Here is a 25,394-nt window from a genome sequence, read left to right on the forward strand (position 1 = left end):
ATTGATACAGCATCAGGATCTTAACCTAAGTGTTAAGATGCTGAGACCCTGTACAGGCAGTAGCTGCAGCACATGACCAAATGTCATCTTGTGATAAGAAAAGGCCGAACTGGCTCACTCCCTGTGTCTTTGCTGGCAGGGGGCCTGCTTCATCTTCAAAAAGAGCTCCAGAGATGATCCTGGGATCTGGAGACCAGTTGGTTCAGCCTCATGCGCATTAAATTGGTACCCCTAGATAGTGCATCTACACATGCATTAATATGCTCTAATTAATGTGCATTAAATCTAGTACCTCCATTGTGATGTGCTAGGAAACTGCATATTAGCCTGTCTTAATGTACATTAACTAAATAACACAGTTTTAAAGTGATGCTTGATGTGCATTAGCCTATTTTAATGTGCATTATCTAAATAATATGTTTTTTCACTGACACTTTAATGTACATTAAAATAGGTTAATGCACATTAAAACACATATGTTGACGCACCCTCACACTGGAAGTACTAAATTCAATATGTATTAGAAAAGGTACATTAATGCTTGTGTAGATGCACCCAGTGAGTCTCATTTCCACCCTTGGCAAGTCAGTAGGAACTCTAAAAAAACCCCCAAATCAACAGGCATGTGGACAAATATTATCTTCTGAGGAAGAGTCAGTATGGCTTTTGTAAAGAGAAATCCTGCCCCACCAAACTGCTGGAGTTCTTTGAGGGTGTCAACAAGTAAATGGGCAAGAGGGATCCAGTTGGCATAAAATATATTTGGACTTTCATAAAGCATTCAACAAGCTCCTTCACCAAAAGCTTTTAAAAAAATTGCATTGTCATGGGATTGGATAGAAGGCTCTTTTTTTCTGAAAGGAGAGCTGGTTAAAAGATAAAAAGCAAAGGGCAGGGGAAAATGGTCATTTTTCTGGTTGGGGGAGATCCAAAGTGAGGTCCCACAGAGATCTGTGATGGGCTTTATTTTGTTAAACCTTTTAATAAATTACCTGGAAATGAGGGTGCACAGTGAAATCTCCAAGTTATCATATGATATAAATGAATCCTGGTAGTAAAGTCCCAAGCTGGAGGAGAAGAGCTGCCAAAAGATCTTACCACACTGATTGGGCAAGACAGTACAGTAGCAGTAGGGGGGAAGGTGGGGCAAGCAGGTTGACTGCCCTGGGCACTGAAGTGGAGGGGCACCAACAGGCATTGCCCAACTGGGGTGGGGTGGGGCATGGGACGGAGCTGTGAGCAGCTCATTTGCAGGGCTCAGGGATGGGGGGAGGGCAGCTCCTACAACTGCATGCCAGTGCCCCCAGATCTGTGCTTGGGTCAAGGGCGGGATGCTGCTGCAGATTTTGCTCTGGGTGCCAAACTTCCTTTCCATGGTGCTGGGGCAATAAAATGGCAGAGGAACTTCAGTGTCAACAAGTGTAAGGTAATGCACCAAGGCAAAAATAATCTCAACTATACATACACAGTGCTGGGTTCCAAACTAGCTATGAAGACTCCGAAAAGATCCCTTAGCGTCATTGTAGATAGTTCTGTATAAAAATCAGCTCAGTGTACAGTGGCAATCAAAAAAGTTGGTAAAATATTGGGCATCATTAAGAGTAGAATTGAAAACAATATACAGAGAACATCATCATACCCTCATGCAAATTCATGGTGTGTCCACATCTTGAATACTGTGTGCAGTTCTGGTCCCCCCATCTCAACAAGGATGTAATAGGATTACAGAAGCTACAGAAAAGGGCAACCAAAATGATCAGGGACATAGAGTAGTTTCCATCTCAAGAGAGACTAAAAAGGCTAGGACTCTTCAGTTTGTAAAGGAGAAGTCTGAGGAGGGATATGATAGAAATTTATAAAATCATGAAGTGTATGGACCAAGCAGAAAGGGAACTGTTGCTAACAAAATCCTAGAATAGTAAAACTAGGAGGCATATACTGAAATTAGAAGGTGACAAGTTTAAAACTAGCAAGAGAAAGCACTTTTTTACCCAATGCATAGATAACTTGTGGAATTCTTTGCCACAGGAGGTCATGGAGGCAGATAACATAGCCAGGTTCAAATAGGAATTAGACCAACTAATGGATGATAAGTCTATGAATGGCTATTGAACAGAATAGTTGGAAATGTTTCTGCTGACATTTCTAACTTGATAAATGGTAGATGCCAGGGGGAGAATTGAATAGGGGATAGATCACTCTAGAGATATCTGGGTCAATCTATTTTCCAGAACTCTACTGCCCCAGGCTCATAGAGAGCTGAGGTATCATTTGAGGGCAGCCTCAGGTGAATGAGGAGCCATGGGGAGAAGGGGTGAGCCATGGGGAGAAGGAGTGAGCAGGAAGCCACTTGGGAACTGTGAGAGAGCTGTACAGAGAGATGGGTGAATGGGAAGTTGCTGGCAAGCTGCAAGAGAGCCACTAGTCAGCTGGGAGCCATGAGGGAGCCGGGGGAAGGAGGGGCACAGCACAGCTGCGGTTGAGTGGGAAGCCACAGGGGAACTGGGGAGGTGAGCAGCTATGGGGCTAATTTGGCAGCCCCTAACCCCACCACTATTCACCAGTCCTCTGGTGGCAAGCTACAGTTATGCACATCAAAGAGGGGTTAACCCTTAATGAATGATGATTCACAGTGGGCTTGTCTACACATGTGCTTTAATGTGCTGTATCCTATTTTACTGCACATTAAAGTGTTATGTAAAAGAAAGTGTGATTACACTAATATGCAGTAAAATAGGCTACTGTGCATTAAGCATCAGTTAAAAACCATGCACATTCATTACTCTGGATTAAGGCAGCCTATTGTGCACTTGTTTAGTGCCTCACACTGGAGGTACTATATTTAATCTGAATTAGGAAAAGATCCTTAATGCATGTGTAGACATGCCCAGCATGTTCTACCTTTCATACCAAATAACATTCCTTAGAGTTATCGCATGTGAATGGAACATGTAACAACACAGTACAACAGACCCTTCCCATCTTCTCCCAAATAGTTTGGTGGCATAAGCCCTTTTAGATTATAACAGTTTCTTTTCTTTTTTGAAGTTCAAGTAAAAGAGGAAATAAAATAGGTGAGAAGGAAGGAAGGGATTTTATTGTTGATTATTTGAAGCTAAGTATAGGTATAGCAAAGAAGAGAAAGCCAGGATAATACAGTGCCAAGAAACCCACACAGACAAACGCACACACAGAACAAAGAGTTTTATAAAAAAAAAAATGCTTTTAAAAGTCCCATTCGTTTTAATCACTGATGAAACTTAAGCTGATTTGGCAAAAGTTCTAATTGTTTTATGTCAATCTTTAAAAAAAAACAAGGGGTCCTGAGCATCCCAGACACCTTCAGCTGAAGAAATGACCAAATCACTGTTGGGAAATGAACTGCTGAGATAGATAGATAGATAGATAGATAGATAGATAAACTGGTGGATTTTCCTGTATGACAGAAGTCAGGAGTATATGGATATGATTTTGGCAGAATGTCATATCTGCTGTAAAAACCTTTGTAACCTAACAGATCTTATGAATGTCTTTTCACTAGTTGATTTAAGATAGTTTTCTAGTTTTATGAAGAAAACAATAAATGCAAAACTCAGTATGACCCTTTGATCTGACTGAGCTAGGATTCTTACTAAAATATTTATTGCTTTATGTGAATGGGTTCCCTATGAATATCTAAGGCACTGATTGTTTTATTCACTGGTAGAACTGTAGTTCTATCAGTTTGTCTGCAGGCAAAGATTTCCTTTCTGACAAGAACAGACCTGAGAAGAGCAAATCAATCATTGACTAAGAGGACTGCTGCTAACCAGAAAAACTTATACCTTCCTTTTGCTGACAGTGTGGCAGCCTTTGGACATGGAATGAGAGACACAGCAGTTTTCATTTGAGCTCCATTTATACAGCTGTAAAAGTCAAGTGACATGCATTTTAGGCCATGGAATAGTTAGAAAATTTTTAAGAAACATTAGAGAAGGAAAAAGGAGAAAACTATCAACTGTGTGACCTAAAAAAGAAGGTGAATATAATTACATGTACTTCTTTACTCCTTCATGACTACTTCTTGACAATACGTTCTGTGTGCATATGAAGTAAGGAGAGTCTGTACAGTAAGGGATCGGGCTATCCTGGCAGTTTAAGTACCTATAGTTTCAGTGTAAAAATTATTTAAGAATATTCCAATTGGGGTGGGGGGGAAGGGGGTGTGGCACACTAGACAGATTCATGAAATATTACTGGGTACAGTGGCTGGATGGCATTAATAAAAAATGACAGTTAAATATGTTACCTTAATACGATTCTGTGTAATGTTTCCTGAAAACATGGTTACCCTTTGACCTGTGTTTCAGCAAAGCTAGGCTTAAATGTACAAGAGAAGCTGTAATTCTGAAATAAATAATTTACTCCCAGTGGTCTTTGATAAAGAAAAGTATCCATTTTGTGCATACGTTATTTTTCTGTGTGTGTCTGGTTCAGGAGGATTTGTGCGGGGAGCATTCTCAGTGCATAGGGAATGTTCAGAGATGATAGGGCAAGCTTCTCATAATGTCTACTGTGGAAATGCAACTGGCAATTTTCTTGTCCTCTATTTTCTTTTCCAAATAATCTAGGTTCTTGAAATGGCTATCAGATTTTAAACCCCTGCTACAAATCATGGAAATGATAGAGTGCTTCAAAAAATCACAACAAACATGAGTTAACATTGGGGGAAATGACTAAGTTGTTTTGGGTTTTTTTTTGTTGTTTCTTTTAATCAGCCAAGTGCATTTACTGGACCTTTCAAAGTGTTACATAAGGAAGAGTAAAAAACTCCTGTGCTACACAGAAGTCTGTATTATGCTGACAACTGAAAGGAGGTTCTCTTTGGGGGTGAAAAAAAACAGTAATGGGTATTGTTCTGTCAGCAGAGTCAGAGATAGGAAAAATGTACAAAATGATTAAATAGTTCTGGGATTCAAAATATTTCAGTGACACTCAGGATTAGAGTATGCTATCCCTTTAATACAGGTGCAGTTTGTGCTACTGCTGAGAAAGCTTATAAATACCACTACTTACAGAGTAAGCAGAACCCTGGATACATGTCCCACCTACATGGTCTACCTGGTTAGCTCCTGGCAGCTTTCCACTCTTCTGCTGAATTCATACTTATGTGCATTGCTTTGAACAGTCTGAAATGACTTCATGACTTTCTTATTTCTCCTGCTTCATTAGCATTCTACAGGTTTCCGCTTCACAGATGAGGATTGTCTGTTAAATCAGTTGGAGGATTTTACAGGACCATGTGGCTGTTCTTGTGTGGTTTAAATCATGCTTCAAGTATTAATTATTTCCTTCTTTCACAGAATATTATTACTGACAGAAGTGATTCAAGTCAAGATATTCCCCATTTCCAAAGTTAATTGATACTATATTTTCATATGAAAACATATGAACATATGACATGCCCCAGAATATAATGCACATTTTGTTTTTGAAAGACAGAACGAAATAAAACATCTTTCCTTGAAGAAAGTAACTGAACGGCAGCAGCAGACCCTGCTCATTATTTTGCTCCCTGTGAGTCACGTGCAGATTTTTCTTTCTCTTACCCATAAGTGGCAAAAAGTGTTCTTACCATATTTCTCATACATACTATGCCCTCCATGTCCTTGCTGGTGCTTTCCAGAGGAAAAAAGTGTATGTTGCATGTGGGAAAATACGGTATCTATATATTCCTTTGTTTAAGAATTGTCAGAGGATGACTTTGGTAATTTGGCTTCAGTAACAGGAAAATAAGATTGTCTCTTTGAAACGAATTACTACAGATTTTAAAATATTCTAATTTACTCTCTTATAAAACTGAAATACTTATCTTCGTCCTAAATCTGTGCTGACTGTTGTGTTCGTGTGTAATGGGATTTATTACAATGTATTTTCAAGCTTTGGTTCTTGATTGGAACTCACTGGGTGTGTCTACATGAGATGCTTTACTAGAGATTACAGCAAATTACTGCTCAGTAAGCGTCACTGTCTACACATGCAGATACTTATTGCACAGTAATTTACTTTACTCATAAGTAAATTTGCTACCTATAAATACAAGTAACAAATTTACTTGGGGATAATTACTGCACAGTATGGCATATGTAGATGGCCAGCTGGGAACAAATGTGCTTCCAGTGACCTGGGCAGCAGGGGATGGGAGATTGCTCCCTGGCTCTGGGGGCTGCCTGCTGCCAGGGTGCCCTCTGCCACCAAAGCCCAGGGGACAATTTCCACCAAAGCAGGGAGCTCCGAGCCCCCACTCCCCGATTGCAGAACAAGCCCTGTGAGATTCTTATCTCCCAGTAACAGCTGTGCAGCTCGGATCCAGTCAGAGAAGGTTTCTAAACTAAGGTTGTGACTGTCCCAAACCCCAAGCTAGCACTAAGACTGATCAACATTTGTGCTGCTCATAGTGTAAGGTGTAACAAGACCCATACTTGCAGATGAAAAGGGCTACAAAATGAACAATCATAATTTAGCTTTAACATGACTTAGCTCTAAACATCTTTAAATTAAAACATCAAAATATTTTATTCATATACAATTGATACAAATTTTATTAGGATTTCCTTTGATTTTGAAATCTTACCTGTCCAAAATTTTTTATATTAGTTGCACCATTTTGAAGACACAAATTTGTGTCCTGGGAGGAGCTGCCTGCTGCCATGGTGGGCTCAGCTACCAGAGTCCAAGTGGGGCCAATGTCCCCGTTCCCTGGCAGCAAGGAGCTCCCAGCGCCCACTCTACTGCTGGTAGAAAATTTAGTCACAAATAGCATCATTTACTGCACAGTAAACTATGTTACTATGTAGTAAAGCATCTTGTAGACACAACCAGTGTGTTCTAAAATGATATTTTGTGAAGGCAAAATGCTATGAATTTAACCTTAGAAAGTGTTCTATTCACAGCTGTTAGTTAAAGTAGAATTTATTAATGGGGCTTGAAGGGAAATGTTCAACAGGTGTAAGTCCTTCATGGAAATTTGGCCCCTGCCTTCCCAGTTTTACTGGGAAAAAGATATTTGAACAGAATGCCAATGGAGAGAGTCAATTCTTGGGCTTTTAAGAGGAAGAAAAATGGAGGAACAGGTTTGGCTATCCTTAGATTTTACCCCTTCCTACTCTATCCAGAATGCACCAAAGACAGCCTACTTGTGCGATGGAAAAGGAAAGTGTACTAAGGTTTTCTTGTTTGTGAAGCTCTGTTAAAGGATGCCCTAGTCATACTTATATGACTGCTTGTCCTTCCCCTTTACTTTGAAACAGAGGTGTAAGTCTGAATTGCACTATGCTGCAAGTCTTTCGTATTACCCAATTTGGGGATCAAAAAATATTTTCTCCCCTTTGGGAAAGACAATATTTGGTGGTTTTCTTGCCTTCCTCACAGAATTTCTAAGGGATGATATAGAGTGAACACAGCGTTTTAAAGCTGTAAGTTTTTAAACAGTAGTTTGTAATTTTGTTGAGACTTGCACCTAGGGTTCAGTGAATAGAATCATAGAATATTAAGTTAGGAAGGGACCTCAGGAAGTCATCTAGCCCTACTCCCTGCTCAAACCAGGGCCATCCCCAACTAGATCATCCCAAACAAAGCTTTATCTAGCCAGGTCTTAAAACCCTCAAAAGATGAAGTTTCCACCACCTCTCTGGGTAACCTGTTCCAGTGTTTTACTACCCTCCTAGTGAGGAAAATTTTCCTAATATCTAACCTAAACTTCCAACTTCCCTTGCTGCAGCTTGATGCCATTGCTCCTTGTTCTGTCATCTGCTACCACTGAGAAAAATCTAGCTCCATGCTCTTTGGAATGACCCTTCAGGTACTTAAAGGCTGCTATTAAAACCCCTGTCAGTCTCCTCTTCTTTAGACTAAATAAAACCAGTTCCCTCAGTCTTTCCTCATAAGTCATGCTCCCCAGGCCCCTCACCATTTTTGTTTCCCTCCACTGAACTCTCTCCAATTTGTCCATGTTGTTTCTGTAGGGGGGGTGGGGGACGCTGAAAACTGGACGCAGAACTCCAGATGTGGCTTCACTAGTACAAAATAGAGTTAAATAATTATTTCCCTTGATTTACTGGCAACAGTTCTACCAATGCAGCCCAATATGCTGTTTGCCTTCTTTGCAACAAGGATACATTGTTGGCTCATGCTCAGCTTATTGTCCACTATAACTCCCACGTCCTTCTCTGCAGAGCTGCTGCCCAGCCAGTCAGCCCCCAGGCTGTAGCAATGCATGGGATTATTCCGTCCTAAGTGCAGGACTTTGCACTTGTCCTTGCTGAACCTCAAGAGATTTATTTTAGCCCAATCCTCCAATTTGTCTAGGTCACTCTGAATTCTAGCCCTACCCTCCAGCATATCTAGTATTCCCCCCAGCTGGGTGTCATCTGCTAACTTGATGAGGGTGTGCTCTATGCCATCTTCCAGGCACAATGAAGACATTGAACAAAACCCTCCCCAGGACCAAACCCTGGGGTAATCCACTTGATACTGGCTGCCAACTAGATATCAAGCCATTGATTATTACTCTGTGACCCCAATGCTCCAGCCAGTTTTCTATCTACCTTACAGTCCATTCATCCAGCCTGTACTTCCTTAGCTTGCCTGCAAGAATGTTGTGGGAGACCATATCAAAAGTCTTGCTAAAATCAAGCTATACCATGTCCACTGGTCTTCCTGAATCTACTGAGGCAGTCACCTCATTATAGAAGGCAACCAGGTTGGCCAACAATGGTTGCCAACCCAAGAGCAATTTTTTTTACTGGTAATTTGCAGGCTTTTTACTGACAATGAAATCTTTTTACTTTGGTTGGTGTTGAGCCCTAAATTTGAATCTGGCCCTGGTCCAGGGCCTTGGCAGAAGGTTTACATTTACAGTTTGTAAAATAGGGGTTGCCAATCCGTGTCATGAGTGCTACAAGTGGCTTTGGCAGCTTCTGCGTGGCACAAGGGAGATCAGGGAGAAGCCAGTCAGTACAGCAGCAGATAGGGCATGAAACAGAAAGCAGACCAGAAGATCAGGCAGAAGAAGGGGTACGGAATGGATCTCAGAAAAGGTGGGGAACTAATATGTGGCATGCCTGCTAAAAAAGTTGGCTCCTGTTGATGTAAAACATGTCATTAGAAACATGTCAGTCACAGGTTTGGTTGTGAATAAAAAATTGTGCAGATTGCCAGTAAAAAAAAAGGCTTAGATTGGCAACCTTGCCCAGAAGGGTCAAATTGTTTAGAGATATACATATCCAAAGCAACATCTTGAAGTGCACATGGAAACAAATTGGAGCCATTAAGGCCAGTAGTCAATTTGACTTAGTGTTTCAATTTTACCAACACTTTTCATAAGAGTATGGAAAGTTACCCAGTTTCTTGTCTTTCCCAAATTCCAAAGCTTGCTCAAAAAATTATGGTTTTGACTTACAAGAATAGGTGAAGACAGAGTGATGTTAATCTGAATGGCTGTGATCACTATGACAGTAGCTTTGAGATATAAGAGCTATCTGCTATTAACAGTTATTGATGTACTGGCCTAAGCCTCCTCCACTCCCAGCACACACAATAAAAAACCAAAACTTAACCAGACAGTCATGGCAAGTGTAGCCCATGGAGTTTGATTTCTTAAATATAAATAAAAATACAAGTCAGGAAGCCTCCAAATCACAATTACTAGAATTATATTGGGCTATGGAATTAATTAGTAATTGTTGCTAATTCTCAGACCCTACTCTCAGTTCCCCTTTGCAGATCAGTTCATCCAGGTCCAGGATGCCTTTTTTAGAACCCAGGACAAGGAGGCTATGTGTCAAGTTACAAGTTCACCAAAAAGTCTAGTTCTATTTAGGTCTACTGAGATGAAAAACAATAAATGAGTGAAATGTATAATCTTTAATACACTAAGCAATAATTTATCAAAATCCCTCAGCACCATGAAAATACAAAATCAAGACAGTATAGCATTTCACGCTACTTTAAGCAGCATTTTGCTATATTCATTAAAGTCTGACTCAGCTACATTTTTAAATTATGTATTGCAATAGTTGTTCAGCTCATAACATTTCCAGTAATAATGAAATGAATTGGTCTAATTCAAATCTTTACTTAGAAAAATTGCCAGTATCTTTAATTGTATGTCCAATTAGCTTTATTAATAGGTTAACTTCTAATCAGATTGTCATTCTTGTGAAATAATGCATTGTATATGAAAATAATTCTTTAAAAGTGAAAAGACTGACTGATAAGGGGAAAAAAAGGTTTTGCTTTCAAAAGTCACTATCCTATATTTTCATGACTTTGATTCATTACTATGTGGACAGACTTAAAGTCAAGATAGTGCTGAAAGGTGTACTAGCTGTTAACTTCAGAGTGATTAATGGCAAGACAAGATATCAGGTATCTCAGAGTTGAGAACCCATTAACTTAGGAGAAAGCTGAAAAAGCCAGAGGGACAGAATAAGTCACAGTAACAAAAGGAGACAGAGAGGCAATGCAGTTCTCTTGATTGTAGCTTGATATGCTCCTGTAGCCATGTTTAGTTGTCAAAAGGAATTTAAAATTATTGTTCATGTACACCGTGGCTTTACATTCCAATGAAGTAGTGTAAGATGTCCAGTAAGCAATTATGTCTTAAATAAGAAAGAAATATCAGATGCCTACAACACATTCACAATAAATTATTGTATTAGTCTAAATATATTTACGCATGCACACACACACACACTCACACACACGTTGTGCATATATAAAATAATAAAAACATGAGAGAAAAATAAAACCATTAATATTTTTTACTTAAAAACACTTTTAAAAAGTATTAAAAATGTCCTGTCTTAAAAGTGTTAAACATGCACACATACACATTCTAATATAATGAAGGTCTTAATCTGTATGTCCATAACGCTTTTGCTTAAGTGCACATGTGCCGCCAAGATAGGGTTACCATATGTCTGGGTTTCCCGGGCATGTCCCTGTTCTTTTTAAAGCCCTCTCAGTCCGAGTGGGTTGTCTGGGATTTCCCTTTGCTTCTGGGATGGGAGGGGGGTGGGGCATGTGATCAGAGGCAGCAGGGAACACGCATGGAGTTGCCTGCAGCTGCGGAGGTGCACAGATCCATGTGGTGCTCCTTGCTGGCTTCGATTGCCTCCCTGTGCTTCAACCCCCGGAGCACAGCAAAATCCCACACATTTGGGCAGGGCAGAGGGAGAGGGGCCTGCAGCTGCAACAAGGCAGTGGGCAGAGGAGGGTTGCCTGTTCTCTAGCAGGGGAAAGGGTCAGGGAAGCAGCAGGAACTCCCAGGACAGGAATGCCACAGTCCTCCCCTCCTCTTCCCTCCAGCCTGTGCTGGGGCTGGACACGTTCTGCCACCTGCATGAATTGGAGGCAGCACAGTCCAGCCCGGGCAGGACGAGCAGAGCTGGGGCATTCAGAGAGTGACTAGATTGTGTGCTGGTCTATGTGTCTGTGTGCACGTGTCAGTGCGTGCATGTGTGTCTCTGTTCAAGGCAGGAGGGAGAGTGTGTTTGTCTCTGTGTGTCCATGTGTGGAGTGAGTGAGAAGAGTATGCATCTGTCTGTGTGTTTGCAAATGTGTGTCTGTGTGTTTGTGCATGTCGGTGTGTGCATGCATGCATGGATGTGTGTGCATGCGTGCATGCATCTATGCTCATAGCAGGGAGAGTGTATTTGTCTCTGTGTGTCCATGTGTGGAGTGAGTGAGAAGAGTATGCATCTGTCTGTGTGTTTGCAAATGTGTGTCTGTGTGTTTGTGCATGTCGGTGTGTGCATGCATGCATGGATGTGTGTGCATGCGTGCATGCATCTGTGTTCATGGCAGGAGAGAGAGTGTGTTTGCCTGTGTGTCCATGTGCAGAGAGTGAGTGAATAAAATGTGTACCCATCTGTGTGTGTGTGTGCATGTGTCTGTGTCCATGCCAGGGAGAGTATATCTGTGTCTGTCCGCTGCAGAGAGTGACTGAGAGTGTACACCCATTTATGTGCATGCCTGTGTGTGTGTTCCTATGTGTGTGTGTGTGTGTATGTTTGACCATAGCAGAGTGGGGAGCAGGGAGCATGGAGAAGAGGCGTGCATGTGCTCCCACCACCTCCAGCCCAGCATGGTCCCCCCAGTCTTCCCCACCAGCACCAGGAGCCCCCTGCCTCCCCAGCCCAGCTCCCATGGTGGGAGGGGACCTCCAATTACACGTTTTTCCCAGGGAGCCAGTACACATTAATCTGCTGCCGGGCATGGGGCTGGACATGGAGCGGTGTGGGGGAGCCACCAGCCCAGACAAAGTGGTGGAGGGGGCTGGCAGGGAGCCAGATGTGGAACAGCAGGGCATGGGGGGCATGTGGGGCCAGACATAGAGTGGGGGGGCACGTTGTCCACAGCTGGATGTGGAGCGGCAGCAGTGCCAGACGGTGGGTGGTGGCAGTAGCTGCCACATGCAAGCGTTCCCCTCTCCCCCCTGTTCCTGGGAGGCAGTGGTGGCTCAGGGTGGTGGGTGGTGGTGCTCCATCCCCACCCGCCCCTCCCACCCATCATTCTTGATATGTGTGTGTATGTATATCATAAGTGTGTGTGTGTGTGTATGCCATATATACATACATATGTATGTATGGTAATCTGAATTTTATAGAGGATGATCTGAAGAGTTTAATAAATAAACACTTTGACATGGCATTATAAATTATGAAACTACCTCTGTTCCATGCTAGTATAATGATTTTCCTACCCATGGGCCAAAAGAAAAGATAAATTCGTTACATTAAAGTGCAAGAACACTGGATTTGTAAATAAAAACATAGGAAAAGGCCTCCTGAGTGCATTTACAGGCATCTTTATACCAAAGGCTTTCCCAAAATTGCCACTTTAAATCCTTCCAACTACAAGTCACACAACCAGAAATAGCCAAGAACATCCTAAAGCAAGCCACAAGTAAAAGTAGGAGAGATGGGGACGTTGATTATGCTGCAGCACTACAATGACAGTGATGAATATATGATAAGAGGATTGGAGGAAGATGGCCATGCTCCTGTGCTACCCAGAAATCTGCCCCCCCCCCCCGAGATTAGATTGCTAAATCCTTTCTGAACCCCAATTTGCTAATTCATATAACCCTGACTGGAAGAGCAAGACTCTTTCTGTCTGAATTTTATAAGAAACAGTAGGAGCATGAGCACATATCATTCAAAATCTCCAACCTTAGCTGTGGCTAATGTCCCAATGTATCAAAGGAAAAACCAACCTTAGAAGCCAGTAGCATTCATGAGAGTAAAATACTTTTTCTTCCTGGCTTCTGCAGCTGAAAAGCAAAAGCTGTAATGCATGACATTTCCAGGCACCAATCTGATAAAACCATTTTTATTTTTCCTAAGGAAAAAAATATTCCTGACCCCAAATTTGACAATCTGTATGACCCACTCATCTGCTCTTACTTTCATTTACATGAAGAAGACTATTTTGCATTGTTAGGCAAAAGAAATCCAGAACATTCAGTAAAGTATCTATTTTATGCACTTATACAGTTCAAAATCTGGGCAGATTTGTTTCTATTTGTGCACCTAAATGGTAAGTTTTTAGTTACCGAAATGAGCCTTTTAGCCCTTTCCCTGTGCTGTGGATACATGAGCAAATACTTTTGGATTAAGCATGTTCAATGTACTAAAAAGTGGCTGGGCAATATGCAGCTAGGTACATGCATAAGTCTAGGATAAAATGGAGGAAGGCTCTTGCAGGTTTTAGTCCTATTAACTGAAGAGCTGGAGTACCTATGCAGGAATCTGGACAGCTGGGTTCTAGACTCTTCCTCAATCAGAGCAAGCTTCAATCTGCATCTCTCACATCTCTGATTTTATGCAGTGCACCAGCCAGGACACCCTGGGCTAGGTATTATCCTAGACTATGCATATACCTAGCTGCATACTGAATCTCCAGTGCTCCTTTTGAAGCTGAGATGCTTTCCCTTGCATTTAACTGTCATTGGAAAAATGGATGCAGAGAAGTACAATAGGGATTTTTATGCCCCACTGGGGTGCAAGGGTCTGGACTACAGCAAAGCAGCTGCTCTTACCTAGGCACAAGCCATCTACTTGAGCTACACACCCTCCAAATTGATCTCTTTCCCTTGGACCTACATGTCTCCTTCTCTTGGATTCACAAGGGTCAACTTCAAAAGAAGTGTTGGAGATGCCACTGTATGATACCTAACCTGTGGTGCAGTCATTAGCATACTGCAATGATTCTCAGCCACAGTACCCTGGAGTGCTTTGAGATCCTTTCAAGAGTGCCATGGGGTACCATGCATTGCTAGCACTCTTAGGGGTCCAACATTTACCTCAGGCTTCACAGGCAAGGTCAGCACCTAGACTACGGCATTGGGCACCACAGTCTGGGGAGAAGGTGAGCAGACAACAGTGCTGAAAGAACAGGTTAGGGACTATTTAGAAAAGCTGGATGTGTACAAGTGCATGGGGCTGGATGCAATGCATTCAAGGGTGCTGAGGAAGTTGGCTGATGTGATTGCAGAGCTGCTGGCCATTGTATTTGAAACCTTGTGGTGAATGGGGAAGGTCCTGGATGATTGGAAAAGGGCAAACATAGTGCCCATCTTTAAAAAAGGGAAGAAAGAGGATACAGGGAACTATAGACCAGTCAGCCTCACCTCAGTCCCCAGGAAAAGCATGGAGAAGGTCCTCAAATAATCTATTTCTAAGCACTTGGATGAGAAGAAGGTGACTAGAAACAGTCAGCATGGATTAACCAAGGGAAAATCATGCCTGACCAACTTGATTGTCTTCTATGATTTGGTGACTGCCTCTGTGGATGCAAGGAAAGCAGTAGACATAACAGACCTTGACTTTAACAAAGCTTTTGATACCATCTCCTACAGCATTCTTCAAATCAATCTGAGAAAGTTTGGATTGGATGAATTGACTGTAAGATGGATAGAAAGCTGGCTGGATCGTCAGGGTCAATGGGTAGTAATCAATTGCTTAATGTCTAGCTGACAGCTAGTATCAAGTGGAGTGCCCCAGGGGTTGGCCCTGTGTGGCTGGTTTTGTTCAATATCTTCATTAACAATCTAGAATTTGGGATAAAGTACACCCTCAGCAAGTTTGCAGATGACACCAAGCTGGGGAGGGGAGGGCGTGTAGTAGATAAGCTGGAGGATAAGGTTAGGATTCATAGTGACCTTCAACAAATTGGAAGATTGGGACAAAGGAAATCTCATGAAGTTCAAAAAGGGCAACTGAAAAGTCCAGCACTTAGGATGGAAGAACCCAATGCACTGCTATAGCCTGGGGGCTGACTGTCTTGGCAGCAGCTCTACAGAAAAGGACCTGGAAGTTACAGTAGACAATAAGATGTATATGAATCAGTAGTGTGCCCTTGTTGCAATGAAGGCTTATAGCATGCTGAGCTGCATTAGTAGGAGTGTTTCCAGCAGATCGAGGGAAGTAATTCTGCTTTATTCTGCACTGGTGAGGCTACATCTGGAGTACTATGTCCAGTTTTGGGACCCTACACTATAGAAAGGACGTGAATAAATTGGAGATAGTCCATCAGAGAGCTACAAAAATGTTTTGGGAGCTGGGTCACATGACTTATGGGGAGAAACTTAGGGAACTGGTTTTATTTCATTTGGAGAAGAGAAGACTGAGTGGCAGGATTTGAAAGCAGCCTTTAACTACCTGAAGGATGGTTCCAAAGAGGATGGTGCAAGACTGTTCCTAGTGGTGACAGATGACAGAAAAAGGAGCATTGGTCTCAAGTTGCAGCAAAAGAGGTTTAAGTTGCATATTAGGAAAAACTTTAACTCTAGAAGGGTGGTAAGGCACTGGAACAGATTACTTAAATGGTGGAATCTCCATCCTTGCCAGTTTTTAAGGTGGCTCCACAAAGCCTTGGCTGGAATGATCTACTTGGGGATGGTCCTGCTTTGAACAAGGTGTTGGACTAGATGACCTGAGGTCCCTTCCAATCCTAATTTTCTAGCATTCTATGATTCATTCTATGATTCACAAGATAAACCCAGAAATTTCAAATTGGAATTCATAATGTAAAAAGCATTCTGCCCTGCTGTGGCCCTTCTGAGTTTTTTTGCAACAGAACAATTTCTTTGTTATATTCCTGTAGTCAGAATATAAGTGAAAACTAAGACCTGGCATTTTGAGGAGTGATTTGAGCCTAAAATGATCAAGAACTATTAGTGTATTCAATGCTGGGAAGTCTGAGAGACACAGGTTCAATCCCCTGTGTTGCAGGGTGGCCTAAAACCCTAATATCTGTCTTCATGGCAAATGCCCTAATTATGTAGATACTGGGGCTAAAACATGGAAAGCCGCCTCCCGGTCTAACATCCATTGCTCATGACTAGGTTGCTTTCCAGACTTATAGACTCCTATGTGCCCAGAATGAGCCTGTGCATATAGCTTGTCCAGTGCACAGCCTAATGTACATGCTCAGTGTGTGCAACAGATTTGTATACCCATAGTATAGGGATATCAGAATTGCAACACGTGCATAGGTACCAAAAATGTAACTTAAGTGGATATAAAACTGTCACCTAGGCATGCAAAAAGATATTTGTCTCATGCAATTCCCATTTCAATTTTTCTCACAAAGACAGCAGTCCAAATTCAGCTCAGCTCTGGGTCCGGATTCTGTCTTCATTTATAGCATAGTGACTCTAGAATAATTCCAATAGTTTCAATAACAGCATCTTTCTATATATGCAGCAGCACTCCCTCTCATGAGTAAGGCTACAGATGATGAATAGAAACCTAAATATAAGCATTACTGGCCAGGGGGTGGGGGCATGCGGGTGGTAGCTAGAATAGCCAAAGGTAAACTGCAGTGAAAAATATAATTGAAATAATCTCTGCAGGTAAAATTTCGACAATCAATAATTTCTTAAGGCCAGATTCAATTTAATGACTTAGGCTTCTAAAAATTGTGTGCTGCAGTGCCTACTTTTTTAGGTAGCTAGGCCCTAGAGTGCAATCTAGAATCTAGTGCATCACAGCACAGAGTAGATACGGAGAGCTCAGGCACCTGAAAATGGGATAAAAAACAGCCAACATGATAAGTAAGGAATCACCAAGAATTAACTAATAGGAAACTGAGTGCAGAGATGTGTCTGAAACTTTCCACAGGTGCTTCAATAACTTGAATTATGGGTAGAGGCTTGCAGAAACTAATTCAGATCTTACCTCCTCAGTTGCTACCTGACCCTGGACTTGTCTAAATTTCATAAGTAGTTTACTTTTTCCCCTTAAATTTCTACACCTATCTAGATTTTGAATTTTGTGTATGTGCTGAAAAGCCCTTGGCAGGTAAGTGAGTGCCTGATCCTGTCATGATCTAGAAACTATTGGTAAGATGCACAATTTACATTTATGCAGTTTTTAGGCAGCTAAGTCCCCATATGGTATTGTATTTCTCTTCACATAATGATCTGTCTTATGGTCTGTGTTAAGTATATGTTACACAATAGTGCCAATTGGTTGGGCTATTCTGAGTGTGTTTATCTCCTGTCGCTGCCTGATATTTGCTTGAAAAACTATTCAGTTAAGCCTTTTCTTTATATGGTTGTCCTGCCTGATCTCACACATAAACCCCTGCAATACACTAACCTCGTGAACAGAATGGTATTCTTCCAGTGCGGAGTGCTACCAAGGAGAAGTTGGCCCATGCTACCTGGGTAGCCCAGCCCAGAAGGTTTCATCCTATGGACTGCTCTACATAATGCTGCATTGAAGAATCTAATGTGGTGAGACCATCATTGTAGGAGTCCTCCTCTGACCAACTCATCTTCTACCTGGAAGCCAATCACATTACTGAAGATAACCAGAAATATGTAGTGCTACTGACTGGAATTCTTCACAAAGTGGTGACATTTTTAGCTCAAACATGTCCCTGGCAAAAGCCCATGACAAGTCGTATGATGAAATTCTCACTTAAATTTAAAAAAAAAAAAGGCTTCATATTGACTCCATCTGAAACAGCTGATTTTATTTCAGCTGAAACAATCACCTGCCAGATGAAGGCAGTATACACAGCTGAGTTGTGTCAAATGTCCAAGAATTATAATTTTGGTACCAGCCTTGAGTTTCTACTGAGGGATGAATTTGGCGTTCAAGTTTAATTCTTACAATAGGGACTCCTTGCAAAGCAAACTGCAACAATTGCCATTACTGAAGAATTATCACTTACTCATTGAGGCTGCCTTTCCTGATTCAAAGGAAATCCAAGTTCTTTTATGCAAATTATGCCAACTGAGACTTGCCTTGTACTCCTCCTGATTGTAGTGCCGTAAGGCACAAAGTCTCTCACCCAGTCACCCCCCTTACTAGAAAGGGGCACAAAAAAACAACATACCACTTGACATCAACAATGACGAGGGGGAAAGAAAGGGTGAAACCTTTAAAAACCGTGTCCAGTCCGAACCCGGCAGAAGCCATTTTAGGACTCAATTAATGAGTCCTGCCTGTCGTGGTCCAGCCAACCGTGACAATCACTTCTCCGCCATTGAAAACTCCCGGCGTAATCCCTCCTCCAAGCATCAACCCGATTTATGATCCGTCAACCAAGAGAGAATTAGCAGTCTGCTTGTAACTTAGATAGCTGAAACAGAAAGTGTTTAATCAAGCTGCTGTGCCTATGTGTCTTCATCAGCGGCGTGTAAGTAAACAAAAATAAAAGCTTCTTTTCTACAACTCGCAAATTTTGTACCCTAGCCTGCGGTCAACAGACTCCGTGACCCGTAGCTAGAGTCAATCTTACTCCCTCTCTTAAAGGCAAAACAAACCTCTGCACAGTGCCTCAGGTTTTAACCCTGCAGCGCACCACAAGACTCATCAAGTGAAATCCCCCCCGCCTCCCAACACAAAAGAAAATGAATTCATCCTCCAGGGAAACTGCTATAGTTATGGTGAAAGCCATAGACATTATGTGTGTCATTTCTGTGATGCTGAATGCTATCAATGCAAGGAAAGGGGTTATATTGAATGTGTGTATTGTTAGAAGTGAAAACAATCCAGAAAAAAGGCCCAAAGAGATGGTACACTTCCATCCGCCACAAAATGCCATTGCCAGTCTCAGCTTGTAGAATGCTCACTGATATCTTTTAAATGGGAAAAAAAATCTAAAATAATAAAACAAAAGAGTTTTAATATTGTTTATATTTGTATATTATTAGGCCAAAAATATATGCTGAATTTGTCTCAAATTCATAAATATTTGGCATCCAACTGAAATTGCACATAGTATCATTGCTCTCAAACAGGGATTCTCAACCTTGTTTAGACTCAAGGCACTCCTTTGAAAATGCAAGCTCTTAATTTTCACTTATTTTTTACTACATAAAAATAACAGAGCAATTCTTCATTACTAAGAACTAAGAAAGACCAAAACAAGGCAGAATGCTTTTGACACTATGGCTGCATCCAGATGACTGTGGACAGTGCCACACACTTCACGTGCAGGAATTCCTCACACTGCTAGCTTGCAGTGCAGTGGGGAGGGAAGGTTTGATTCTGGGAGATCCCAGGGTCAAAAAAACCCATGCCTTAAAAAAACGGGGCATCACATGCCACCCAAAGACCAGAGCCTGACCTACTGGAGCCATACGCTGGCTGCCAGCCAGGTTCTCAGCTGCAGGAGCACCAAGGCTGTGTCCCTGAGAGGCCCCCAGGATCCCAGGTAAGGCTGCTGGGGCCAGCACAGTTGCTGGCCCCAGCCTCCCTTATCCCACCCGGGGTATCTGCCATGTGCCAGAGTATGCGCAGCATGGACTTTCCTCAGGAACAAGCAGCAGCAGCACAAAGTGTGCCACCGCTACTTGTCCCCAGGGAAACAAATGGCTGTGCTCTTCTGGCCATGTACTATGAATTCCTATTTAAAATCTCTGGGTCTTTGTACATGCCATAAAATTGTCCTCTGAAATGGCTTAAATGCCCCTTTGCACTTCTTTAATGGTGTTGTTTACACTGTCCGCAGCGTATTGCATTTTAATGGCACTGCTGTTTGCATTGTATTGCACATTAAACGACTTTGGTAAGTAGCAAACTGAAATATCTCAGAGGTGTTTCAGTTTGCTACCTAACAAAGTGCAACAGCTGCGGAGAGAAGCACCTGGCTCTGTGCATCTCAGGGGCTTTGCAGGCAGCCCAAGCAGCGAACCTTATCTTTTTTCTCCCTCCCTGGAGCCTGCCTGCCTGCCTGAGCTGAGTGGCTGCTCAGTGCTCACCTTCACAGTTGCAGTGCCCCCGGGACCACCCAGGTTGGACACCTGCAGGCAGGTATCGTTTGGGGGGCACTGCCATGGAGGGAAGCACAAGCCCCCCCACAGCTCAGGAACTGCTCAGCCTGCTGGCAGTTCACCCCCCTCCCCCACTACTGGAGAGGCAGGTGAGGATCAGGCCCAATCCTTGTGAACACACCATCGGGGTTTACTTTGGTTAATGCTCCCTAAATTGAAGCGGTGTTTTTAAAAACCCACTGCTTCAATTTAGGGAGAATTAAATCAAACTAAACCACCATGACGTGCACAAGCAACTTCTAGGTTTATCTTGTAAATCATATTTGCACGTCTAAATGCTAATAACTTGAAACATCCTTAAATAGATGTTATGGCATCTGAGAGCGAGATCACAAGCTGACTGAGAATCACTGCTCTGGATATGCTAGTTACTTGTTGGTGTTTTAGTAGGGTGTAGAAAAGCAACAATGGTAAAAATATAAAAAGCCTGGAACCTGACTCTTCTTATGTAGTGATATCACAGTTAAGATCTTCTGAGATAGTCAGCTGGTCAAAAACATACTAGGCTTTTTAATCTCATTGCAAAATCCATCTTTCTAATTATGTAGTAGATATTTGTTGAGGTTGAGAGTAGCTGGATGGGACAGTGGACTTTGTCTGGTGGAATGGCCTTTTTTTTCTTTTTACAGAAGTGGTAGTAGTTTGTTGTTTATTCCCATTTGTTATGTGCTAGAATTGGCCTTTAGTTTCCCTCTCCCTAATGCTTTCCCCTGATTAATTTATAAACTTCATTTTGCTAGATTAAATAAACTAAATACTTTTACATTCCTCTCATAAGATAGATTCCTCTTCTGATCATCCTACTAGCCTTCCATTCCGTTTTTAGTTCATCTGTCTTGAACGTAAGTGTAGGTGAACCTAGACTGTACACAGTATACCAGGTAAGGTTTCACTAGCATCTTGTTCAATGACATTGGTAATTGGAAATACCTTGTCTGATCATATTTAACTTTTTCATGGACACAGCACACTGATGACTCACAGTCATCCAGGAACTGACTAAAATACCTAGGTCTGTCTCTTCCTCTTTTGCTTCTAACTTGAACTTCTAGGTTTTAGCAGTAATTCTGGCACTTTGAACAATTAATTTGCTCCCCATTTCTATGACTTCAGTTCTGAAGGCTGCCCCTTTCTCCTTGTATGATGTTATGGATCCCTGTGTATTGACAGTCCCTCCCCACTTTAGGTTATCCACAAATGTCATTAGCACATTATTTTTTGTGTTAAGTTCATTAATATTAAAAGCTCTCCTAATAATTTCTCATTCATTTTTGCTTATCTACTTGTTTCAGTCTTGGTCTTCACAATTGTATATTTTTAACCATAATTGCTTAGTGGTTATTCCCCACTCTGCCCCCTCTGCCCCTGTGGGACTCCAACTGGGGTCTGCCCACCTTGACTGCCATTGCTCCTGCTCACTCTCTGCACAGGATGAGCAGAGGGATGAGCTCCCTCCCTGCCCCCTCTGCCAGACACCTGAGAGAGGGGGAAGTAACCCCACTCCTTGCCCCCTTGCCTAAGGGGGCCTGCTGGCTAGCCTCTAGCCACACCCTGGTGAAGTGGCAATGGTGCAGAAAACATGATGGGGGCAGCAGCCCGTGTCATGGTGTCCAGGAAGCACAAGCCTCTTCCCAGCGGGGGTTCACAAGTGAGGGTCTGAGCTGCCACGGATGGCACCAGGGCCACACAATGCCCACCCCTCCCTCGCACAGTGCTACCAAGGTTGCTTTCCCCACACAGTCTGCAGAAGCTTTCCCTACCCCATAGCATGCCCCCCCTGCCAGGAAGAGGCTCACTCTCCAGGATACTATGACAGGGACTGCTGTAGACCCATCATGGTCCTTGCCCCCTTGCCGTTCCCCTAGCAGGGTGCGGGTACAGCCTGAGGCTGGCCATCAAGGCCCCTTAGGCCAGGGGGCAGAGATAGGGGTTATTCCCCACTCTGACCCCAGCAGACTGCAGTTGGGGGCTGCCCCTACCACTGCCATGTGGAGAACCTTGTGCAGCAGAAGATCCAGGAGCACCCATACCTGTGAAACTGAGGGCTAAAGGGAGGGTGAACCTCATAACTACTTGATGTCCACATTCCCTACAGATCAAGTATTTTGCCCACCATGATCACCTCTGTCTTGCCTGTACAGGAAACCCTCACTGTTTGTGGACTCATGATTCATGGATTCAGATATTCACAGTGTGCCGCACTCTCTCCCCACGCGACGTGATCACACTTTGTTGCTGTGCTCTTTATATTCAGTACATTCCAGTATCCCAGTATTGATCCATACCTTTAATCATCGCACCTAAAAGAAAAGTAAATGATAGTGCAGTGAGGCTAAAAGAAAAGTAAACGATAGTGCAGCGAGTCTAAAAGGGAAAGAAAGTGATGACTTTAAGCAAGAAAGTTGAATTATTGGATAAGCTTGCAAGTGAACTTAGTGTAGCCTCAGTAGGTAGCATGTATGGCATTAATGAGTCCACTGTGTGATACATTAAGAAAAAAGAGAAAAACATAAGGGATAGTGTTGCTGCAAGTGCTCCATCTAGTGTGAAAGTGTCATATGTAAGTCATGATCCCATAATGGAGAAAATGGAAAAAGCAATAAACATTTGGCTTGAAGATATGGCACAGAAACAAGCACCTGTGGATGGCCTTGTGAGTCACAAAAAGGCTTTGAGCTTATGGAAATATTTTGCACAAGCACCAGGTGGTGAGGGGGATGGTGATGGCACTGCAATTTCATTCACTGCAAGTAAAGGGTGGTTTGAGAAATTTAAAAAGAGGGACAGCCTACATAACGTGAAGTTGATGGGGGTATTGGCATCAGGAGACCATGATGTGGTGTTGGATTGTTCCCACAGCTTCTTAAACTCATCAAGGAAAAGGGTTACAAGCCCAAACAAGTTTTCAGTGCAGATGAAACTGCCTTATTTTGGAAAAGGGTGCTGACAAGAACATACCTTTCCAAGCAGGAGAAGAAGGCCTTGGGCTTCAAGGTAGCCAAGAACAAGCTAACCCTTCTCTTCTCTGTCAATGCCATGGGTGACTGCATGATGAAACCTATGTTGCTGTACTGTGCATTGAACCCCAGGGCATTAAAGGGCAAAAATAAGCACAGCTTGATGGTTTTTTGCAAGTCTAACAGGAGGGCCAAAAAACAGTTTGGACTGGTTCCACAACTGTTTCGTCTGAGAGGTAGAAAAATACTTAGACTCCAAAGGGCTGCCCTTTAAAGTGCTACTCATCTTGGACCATGCTCCAGACCACCTACGAAGCCTGCAATTTGCCCACCAATGTGGAAGTGGTTTTCCTACCTCTGAACACAACTTCCCTTACTCAGCCTTTTGACCAGGGTGAGATTGCTACTTTCAAAGCTTATTACACCAGGCGTACCTTCAGTAAAATTGATAATGCATTGGAAGGTGATCAATCGCTCGATGTTAGGAAGTGCTGGAAGGACTCCAACATCACTAACTGCATCACTAACATAAAGGAGTCAATCGATGAAATAAAGTCATCAACCATCAATGCCTGTTAGAGGGAACTGTGGAAAAAAGCAGTCAGTGATTTCACTGGTCTCCCATCTGTTGGTGAGGAGATCAAAAGGATTGTGAGAATGCCCCATGATGTTGGAGGGGAGGGTTTTGAAGATATGGATAAATTGGAGGTTGAAGAACTGATTGACTCACATGCTGAGAAACTGACTGATGAGGACCTAGCAAAACTCATGACAAATAGTGAAGATGAAGATGATGGAACTGAAAATGAAAATGAAGAGACAGAAAAACCTAATTTCAATCTAGGAACATTGGCCAAGCTCTTCAGATACAGCAAACAATTCACTGACAAAATGTTTGAATGGAGCCTGAAGGTTAAGAGAGAAATTGAAGCAATGATGCCTTACTGAGAAATTTATAAGGACCTACAGAAAAAGGCTGAACAGCTAGCTTTCCATTACGATCTTCCTTTGCAAACCCTCCCCTGTCAGCCCCCTGAGTCCTTTGGCCACCACCTCCGCTGATTTTGAGACAGTGAGCGAGGAGCAAGGGAGTGAGTTCAAGAAATTAGAGGGAGATTAGCAATCAGCTGATTAGCAATCAGTTAGCACAATTACTGTCGCTAGTTAGCACAATTACTGTTTCCTAGTCTATTATTGGTATTCATAGATTTTGCCATTCTTGGGGATCTTGAGAATGCATCCCCCATGAATGGTGAGGGGCCCCTGTATTTGACTTTGATTAATCTCTATGCCTCTGTTTACACTGCCAGTTTTTGTGTATGTAAAAATGTACATTGTTGTGGGCAAAGATTTGCTCTCATTTTGTTTTGCAGTTTTTAGTATAATAGGAATCCTTCTCAGCTGCAGTTTCTAGGAGCTGCTAGATTTCAAACAAACTATGCATTCACATAAGTCCCTTTCTTTTTTTCTTGATGACAGGCTCTCTCTTTCTCTTTCTTGCTTTTGTTCTCTTTGGCTTTCTCTGTCTCATCTCTGTGCTTATGTCATTATTATCACACCAGCCTCAGGCAACTGAGTCTAAATATATTACTCTTGTACTCCACCTGTGAAATGTGGATCTGATTTCACAGCAGTACATTTAATTTTTTTCTGCATTTATATTTATAATGTATATATCAGTATTTTGTTCAGGTGTGAATGGCTTTTGTGTCAGTGTTGGTTTTATTATAACTTATTTAAATGTTTGTCATCTTTTATTTGTCTTATTCTTAGTATGTATTTTGTCATAATTTGTCAAATTACCATATGTTTTCTTTGCTTTCATTTTCTTGTTCTTATGTGCTTGGTTTTTATTATGGAAAATAAATGTTATCTCTGAGTCTCTACAATTATAATTTACAACACTGCAAGTGATCTAGCTTAGCATAGACAAGGCATGTCTACATATGCATTTACCCTGGTTTAAATTTACTTTGCAGTAAGTGGGAAAACCTGGTAACTATGTTTGCAGGCATTAAAGCTCATTAACACTGTGTGTGAACTGATTTGGAACTAAAATTAATCCCAAATCAATCCACAATTTGAACCAGATCCTATTATAC

The 25,394-nt window shown here is 42.2% G+C and overlaps 1 long non-coding RNA gene across 1 annotated transcript in view; it reads left to right on the plus strand.

The window, feature by feature from the left end:
• The first annotated feature begins 3,857 nt into the window (after positions 1-3,857).
• LOC109311769 overlaps positions 3,858-25,394 on the plus strand; it is a 47,475-nt gene continuing 25,938 nt past the window's right edge. The window contains exon 1 of the long non-coding RNA XR_002101607.1: positions 3,858-4,018. This is a non-coding gene — a long non-coding RNA (uncharacterized LOC109311769). The remainder of the gene's footprint in view (positions 4,019-25,394) is intronic.

The sequence above is a fragment of the Crocodylus porosus genome, unplaced genomic scaffold, assembly GCF_001723895.1.
Source record: "Crocodylus porosus isolate Cpor-Errol unplaced genomic scaffold, CroPor_comp1, whole genome shotgun sequence".
NCBI classification, from domain to species: Eukaryota; Metazoa; Chordata; order Crocodylia; family Crocodylidae; genus Crocodylus; species Crocodylus porosus.